Here is an 8,718-nt window from a genome sequence, read left to right as displayed (position 1 = left end):
GCCATCTAAATGTCCCTATAAAAAAGCCACTTCCAACTAAATCCAATGAGATCTTAATTGCTTCCAATTTATCCTAATTTATCTTTTAGCCAGAGAATTTACCAAAGTTACCTATTGTTTGTAGGATAGATTGACCCAGATTTTTAATAAATAGGACGATGTCATCTGCATAGTTAAGGATTTTTGTTTCCTGAGTCCCTGATTTGATCCCTTGAAGTTCCATACTCAGTGCTGCAAATGGTTCTAATGCTAGACTGAACAGGAGAGAGGAGAAGGGGCATCCCTCTCTAGTTCCCCAAAACAGATCAAAACAGGGTAGGGAGAAGATATTTTGCTATTTGTGAGGGTATGAGTGTTGGGTTTGGAATATAGCAGCTTTATCTGTGAAATAAAGGATTTCCTCAATCCAAATTTATCCAGTGTAAGTAACAGATATTGTGAGTTCACTCTTGTCAAAGGCTTTCTCTGCATTGAATGAAATGCTTGCATGGGAATTTCTAGAATGTTGATGGAATGCCATAACTCTAATCAACTGATGTGTGTTATCTGAACCAAGCCTTTTTAAATTAAATCCCACTTGACTGGGAAGTACATCACTCATTATGTTTTCAAGCCTCTTAACAAATATTTTTGGAAAGTATTTTTATATCTGTATTGATTAAGGAGCTGGGTCTATAGCTGTTACACTTTTGCACATCCTTACCCAATTTTAATAGTATACTAATTAGGACTTGACTTCCCTCAGAGCAGGAGGTAACATATCTTTCTTTAAGGCATCTTTGTAAATGTATAATGGCTAAGGGGTCAGAATTTCTTTGAAACTTTGATAGAATTCTATCGATAGGCTATCAGGGCTGTGGGTCTTGCCCAGACTCATTTCCTTCGTGACCTTGATTATGTCCTCTGATTGCAAAGGAGAGGCCACCCTGGCTTGCTGCTCTTCTGGGATTTGTGGGAGATTAAGAGTTTTAACAACATTACTCAGTTCTTTAGAGTCAAGTGGTGAATCATTATTCTAAAGAGGTAGATAGAATTTCAAAAATTGATCATTGATTAGTAAGAACCTGCCCTTGTTCTGATTTGAGTAATACTATTGGGACCTTTGATCTCATTTTTAATCTGTATGTGAGAATTTCCCCCACTCTGTCTCCTGACTCCCAGTATGGTGGTTTGAATCTAAGAAAAGCAAATTCAGCATGTGCTGAAGTCAGCCTATTTATTTCATCCCAAAGATTTTTTTTTTTTTAAAGATTTTTCTTGAGAAGGGTAGTTTGCACATTCTAAATCCATAGCTTTGAGTTGTTTGATCAATTCCAGGAGCTGAGCCTACCTAGCCCTCTTCCTACCCGCTGAGCAGGAAATGATCCTGCCCCTAATAAAAGCTATTAGTGTATCCCATAGGGTGGATCAGGATCTTTCTGGTATGTCATTTGTTTAGAAGAAAAAACAAATTTCTTCTGTGACATAGTTCTGAAAGTATTTATTTTTCATAAAAGAGGAGTTCAGTCTCCATCTTTTACAAGTCCAATAAGTATCGGGAGGGGAAAACTGTAGTATCATTGGGCATGATCAGAGATCATGATAAACTTGTTTGCATTATTAAGCATGGAGTCTACTAGATTAATGAAGATCAGAAAGAAATCTATTTGTAAATATGCAGGTGGGGGGGGGGGAGTAAAATCCTTCAGGGTAGGTTCTGCAACTGCCATACATCTTTTAACCGTAATTCTTCCACATAATGTTTTATAATGTTCCTAGATGTGACTGTGTACAGTGGGGCCAGCCTAACTTGTCTAAAAAAAGAGTCCAATGCCTCATTAAAAACTCCTGGTATGATGATTTATTCTAGTGGGATAGTAATTAATTTAGAAAAAAACTCATTTAAAAAAAACTTGGATCATTTTAAGTTAGTCCATATAGATTAATTAAGATATACGTAGAGTGAGATCTCAGCCTTCACCAGCAAAAATCTACCTTCCTCATCTTTATTTACATCTAGAATGTGTAGACTTTTGTTTAAATAATATTTCTACACTTTTGGCTGCAGAGAAGAAATTGTTAAACACCCATCCATCCCTCCTAAATTTCTCTGCCTGAAAGTCATTAAGGTGGGTTTCCTGTAGGAAGATATCTGCTTTCAATGTTTTCAGATGAGTAATCATTCTTTCTTTTTAGTCGGTGATTCACCTCTTTGATGTTCCAGGGAACACAATTTATAATATTAGCTAGAAAGAGTTTTTAGGTCAAATATCTCTTTATCAGGTGCCTGAATAGTGTCATTGCTTGGGCCATTGTTAGTTCCAAATTTCAGAAAAGTGTGTCTGGGTTCCTCCTCACTGCTCTGGGGACATGAGAGGGAGGGAAAGGGGAGAGGATGAGGCAGACCAGGAAAGGAAAAAGATTGGTATAATGTGGGAAACAGAAAAACAGAGAAAAAGAAATGAAGTGATGAAAACTGACCAAGGATCACAAACATGTATAACTCTTATCCAAACTGAAACAAGACCTAAGTCTAGGAGGTTTACAAGGAAGTGGTCTCGTCACGCAAAGAAGTGGTCTCCCCCACCCCCAATACCTCAAATGGGGTACAACTGGTTTCCCTTTAATTTCACGAAGCAGAAATAGTCTTGTATCAAGGAAAGGCATGGTTTCTGCACTATTCGCAACAAAAGTAAAAGAGGGTGGAAGGGGGAAGAAGGCTGGCATCTAATCTTAAGAACAAGTCTACAGTGGATATATAAGTTAACTGGCTCTGTGGATGAGGGAAAAGCAGTGGACGTGTTATTCCTTGACTTTAGCAAAGCTTGAGATACGGTCTCCCACAGTATTCTTGCCAGCAAGTTAAAGAAGCATGGGCTGGATGAATGGACTATAAGGTGGATAGAAAGCTGGCTAGATCATCGGGCTCAACAGGTAGTGATCAATGGCTCCATGTCTAGTTGGTAGCCGGTATCAAGCGGAGTGCCCCAAGGGTCAGTCCTGGGGCCAGTTTTTTTCAATATCTTCATTAATGATCTGGAGGATGGCATGGATTGCACCCTCAGCAAGTTTGCAGATGACACTAAACTGGGAGAAGTGGTAGATATGCTGGAGGGTAGGGATAGGATACAGAGGGACCTAGACAAATTAGAGGATTGGCCTAAGAGAAATCTGATGAGGTTCAACAAGGACAAGTGCAGAGTCCTACACTTCAGACGGAAGAATCCCATGCACTGCTACAGACTAGGGACCATGTGGCTAGGCAGCAGTTCTGCAGAAAAGGACCTAGGGGTTACAGTGGATGAGAAGCTGCATATGAGTCAACAATGTGCCCTTGTTGCCAAGAAGGCTAACAGCATTTTGGGCTGTATAAGTAGAAGCACTGCCAGCTGCTTTCAACTACCTGAAAGGGGGTTCCAAAGAGGATGGATCTAGACTGTTCTCAGTGGTACCAGATGACAGAACAAGGGGCAATGGTCTCAAGTTGCACTGGGGGAGGTTTAGGTTGGATATTAGGAAAAACTTTTTCACTAGGAGGGTGGTGAAGCACTGGAATGGGTTACCTAGGGAGGTGGTGGAATCTCCTTCCTTAGAAGTTTTTAAGGTCAGGCTTGACAAAACCCTGGCTGGGATGATTTAGTTGGGGGTTGGTCCTGCTTTGAGCAGGGGGTTGGACTAGATGACCTCCTGAGGTCCCTTCCAACCCTGATATTCTATGATTCTAAATTACACAAATTGTTTAAATATTCTTATTCCAACACAAATAGATCATTTACAGATAAGGGTTCATTAGCAGAACAGTTCTGCCTCAACTTTGCCTCCTAGAGCCATGCTGGATTATAGTGTGAATGTCATTGCCCAATAGTTACATCAGCAATGTAAATCAGTGTGATGGGGTTGCTCTACTCACCACTGGACGTACTGCCTCCTGGTGATTCTGCAGATCAGCTCGGTCATACCAACACCCCTTCCAGCAGTTACACTCCATCAGTTTCTCCTCTGCAGCCCCTTTCTCACTCCAGGAACTGTAATGTCTTCTTCAAGACTCAGCCCTCCGGCCAGGTCACTATTGTGGTTCCCTGTTCCGGAGGGAAGTGTTTCAAGCAGTCTCAGGCAGTCTTCCGCTTCACTGCCTCACAGTGCCACTCCTACAGTGGCAGCCAGGGGAACCCAGGCCCACCATCTACTCCAGGTTCCAGATCAGAGACCCTCTACACAGCGGCCAAGGTCCGTCCCCTGCCTTTCCCTGAGCTGCTTCCATACCTCCTGGCCCTCCCCACTCCTCTGGGTTTGCCAGTCTTTTCACTCCCTCCTCCCAGGGAGTAACTTTAGGCTAGTGTTTTTCAAACTTTTTTATACAAGGGACCGGCTTGCTGCCTTCCTAAACTGTGTCAGGGAGATCTCAGTGACTGGTGCCAGTCCACCAACTGGTCATTGAATTGCCTAAAAGAGTGTTTGTTTCTCATCTCTGCAGCCCCCACAAACATAGCTCCCTTTTCCCACCACTGCAGACTCCTTCCCTGCAGCCCCCAACTCCTGGGCTTTGTACGGGCCCCTCCTGGTCCTGTCCAGCTGAGCATCATTTAATCTACCCCTACTCCCTGGCTCCTCCTCCAGGTGCAGCCTGGGGAGCTAATTGGCCTCCCTGGCCATCTTCACCCTTTCAAGCCTTGTGTGGGGTAGACAACCCATCACAAGCAGCATAACATTTATTTCAGTTCATTTAACAAAAATAAAAACTAAAGAAAAGATCCTGAACGAGCATTGAGAAAACATCTGACAGTCTCATAACAACACATTCTCAGTAAATTAGTGAATCATAACCAATAATAATCATTATTCTTGGATAGGGTTTTAGTAGATCAGATTTCTTTACATTTGGGGAATTGAAAAGATTCGTTGTTAAACTGAAATTGTCATTACATTGTTTAGATCTGGTATCTCTATAGAGAATCTTTCCCAGGTATCTGCCTGGCAGTTCTTGCCCACATGCTCAGGGTCTAATAGAAAGACATATTTGGGGTTGGGAAGGAATTTTCTCCCTCGTCAGATTGGCAGGAACCCTGGAGGGGTTTCGCCTTCCTCTACAGCATGGGGCATGGGTCACTTACAGGTTTAAACTAGTGTAAATGGTGAATTCTCTGTAACTTAAAGTCTTTAAACCATAATTTGAGGACTTCAGTAACTCACCCAGAGGTTAGGAGACTATTTCAGGAATGGGTGAGGTTCTATGGCCTGCAATTTGCAGGTCATATTAGATTATCACAATGGTCCCTTCTGACCTTAATGTCTATGAGTCTATAAGTGTACCTTTAGGACAAATGAATTGAATATTTCCAGATTTACTATAAACCCCAAATCTAGGAAATTAGATGGGGATGAAACAAAAGGGAGGGAGGGAGAGAGGGAGATTAAAAAGGAGGGTGGGGAGAAGATTGGAAAAGGTACTAGGAGGGAGAGTGCCTCAGACAGAAAACAAAAATCACACTTCTATGTTGAACCATGTCAATACATGGATATAAAAAGTTTCCAGGTCCAGTTAAGCGATTTGCTTAGAGTCAGGATTGCAAAGGTGGATATGCTCCTGGTGACTGGAATCATGAAGGGGTAGGGTAGAAGCAAGCAAAGCAGGTACATCCATATTGTTTGTACTCCAACCTGCTAATTGCAGCAGCCAGAGCCCATAGTTGCTTCCTGAGTTTGGATGGAGGGTCAAAAAGATAGGATCTTTCTCTCCACCACTTGCTTCCTTGCTGGCTCCATCTGAAAGTTCAAAAAATGAAACATGATAGTGGCTCCAACAGTCAATCTCCCTACTCCAAATTGGTTGGCTATGGACCAGTAACAATAAGGGGTGGCCAGCTACCAGATGGCAGTGGCGACCTGGTTCTTGATGAGTATGGGCACTGCATGTTGATACACTGCCACTGCAGCTCAGGACGTGCTGAACACAGATCTCAAAAAAGGTCACCTTTGCCATCCTTAAATTCTCTTACCACTGCTGGTCATCCCATGTCTGCAGAACGATCCTTTTCCACCAATCAACACTGGCTTCCTGAGCACAGACATGGTGATGCGCCATGTGAAGCTGCTCCAGGAACGGCTCTTGTAGTAGCTCAGTGTCTTTCTCATCTTCCTTCTTCTGCAGCTGGAAGAGCTACTGTTGCAGCCAGATCATCATCTGTTTGGTGCTGTGGCAGGCAAAGTCCAAAACTGAAGCCAAAATACAGTCCAAGCAACCTCAGTGTGTTCTAAGTTACCAGTATAGCTGTGTGGTGTATTGCTGTGTCCATGTTGGCTGACAGCAATTCAAAAATGGGACTAGCCCACCCAGAGAGAGAAGCAGCTTGGGACAGAGAGAGCGGAATCATGGGATTTTTGAATGTCTTCTGTAAAACATTTCTCAATCCTAAATATTCTCCTTAAAGTTCAAAGAATTAAGACAGAGTGTTTATAAAACAAGTCAGTTTCAACAAGCATATTTCAGGAGTTCTTTGTGTGGGTTTAAACTAATGGTTTTCTTTGCAAAAGGGAAAGGGGATAAAAAAGGCCATTTTTATGACTTAATTTATTGCTGTGATAACACATCCCAAGCATTACGCCTCTGGAATAGAGCCTTACGTTATTTTACACAACTAGGTCTTTCTTTTAAAATGAATATTTTACAAACTTTATTTTTTTAAGATAAGGATATTCTCTATACCAGAATAGTATCTCTTTTTTGAGACTTGGTGCTTATCATGGGTTGACAGAAAGCAACGATCTCACAGAAATTCCTAAGCTTGAACATTTCATATAATTAAATGAGCAACTAAAACATAACCATGTAATCTGTTTTCTCCAAGCATCACAGTAATGGGAATAATTGTATCTCTTAAAATTCAGTAAATGCACAGGCAAGTTTGTAATAAATAAAGGTTATTCACTTGTAGTAACTGGAGTTCTTCGAGTGGCCTCTGCACGTTAACATTCCACCAGTCATAGGCTGCTCAGATGGTGGAACTTAGTTAACAGTGCTCATTGGAGTGCTCACACGCCTCTCCTATCTCCAATGTGCTTGTCTAAACAGTCTAAGAGAGTGGCTATAAAAGGGGCACAATTGCAGCCTCAGTTTCTTCCTACTGCTTCCTCTAAATGAATCAAAATTAAGACTCTGAGGAAGAAGGGAAGATGATCAAGACGTGTGACTATGTAAAAGTACATCTCGAAGAACTCCAATGACAGATAAGTGACCTCTGTTTCTTCTTCAAGTGACCTCTGCATATGCCCAGTATGCAGTGCTATACAGGAAGGTGGGATGAGAAGTGTTAATTAAAAAATTATTGCAATACTGGTCTATCAAATTGAGCATCTGTTCTGGACTGCAGGACTAATGAGTAATATACTTGATCAAACCCATCTAGCTAATGATTGTGGTGATATTACCTGCCCTTTAGTATTACATGCATAAGTCACAAATAGTTTTGATGTCTAAAATTTTTAGTCCTATCAAGGTAATAGGCTAAAGTTCTTTTTATGTCTAGAGTATGTTAATCTGTCTCCCACTTACGTGTATGAGGTATGGGGGATAAAATGGTACGTTTATGGACTGAGTGATATGGAAATCTGTAAACACTTCTGGAAGAAATTTTGGATGAGAATGTAAAACTACTTTATTTTTATGAAGCACTGTGAATGGAAGTGCCTGTAACTCACTTATTGCTATTACATCTGCAAGGAGAATAAGAAAAACTGTCTTAATAGATAAATGAAATAAAGAATATTGTTTCTTGTCTATTACTCTCTGTATTAGGGAGATTGGAGGAAACGCACATAGGAGAATGTGGTTCCAAGGATGGAGAAAGGCATCAGAGATGGATCGATCATATTTCCATGACCTCAAGCAAAATATCCAATCCCAGTCTGGTTGTGTCTGGGGTTGACCCCAATAAGAGAAGACTTCATGTATCGCTGTGTCTTTGAATGACCATTTGTGATCATCCACCTTTTGTCTATTCAGTTGGTTTGTCAGACCATTCTGTTGCCCCACCAGATGCATCACTACAGAGTTAAGCTTCTGTGTACTGCACAATTCCCATACTTTTACTGCTCTCCTGCATAGTTGGGAATGATGAGCACTGCTTTGCTTGTTTATGTAAAACATTGTAGTCTGTGATCACCTGTATCATGCCCAATGCCCTCCCTTAATTCCACCTGATACATGTTACAATTTTTGTTGACCTTGAGCTGTGAGACTGCCTCAATGGGCATCCCAACCTGTGTTGGCAGCATCTGTCATTATTGTTGTGAATGATAGAAGGTGATTGAAGAGAACTTCTCTGAGTACATTTTATGGAACTGTCCACAAGTTTAGAGGCAGCAGGATACTTTTGGGAATGGTAATTTTTCATGTCAGACTGTCTACACCTTGTTTGTAATTAGTTGATAGCCAATGTTGCAATGTTCTCATTTTTAGAAGTGTGTATGGGGAAACATATGTTGTTGCAGCTAACATGCCAATCATCTTGGTGTAGAAGATAATCCTCTGAGAGAATACTTTGTGCAGGGTTTGTATGGATGATTTTATGTTTTGTAATCTGTCCTGTGGTAGAAACACTTGCTTACTCACGAGTCCAAGATGGCATCCAGGAAGGCAATTCTCTGAAAAGGATGAAGTAGAGATTTCTTCTGATTTATTATAAATTCTAGATTGTCAAAGAGAATGCAAATTCTAGATTCTTGAAGAGAATACACTTATGT

The sequence above is a fragment of the Emys orbicularis genome, chromosome 6, assembly GCF_028017835.1.
Source record: "Emys orbicularis isolate rEmyOrb1 chromosome 6, rEmyOrb1.hap1, whole genome shotgun sequence".
Taxonomy (NCBI): domain Eukaryota; kingdom Metazoa; phylum Chordata; order Testudines; family Emydidae; genus Emys; species Emys orbicularis.
The sequence above is the reverse complement of the archived record's forward strand: the minus strand, read 5'-3'. Positions refer to the sequence as shown.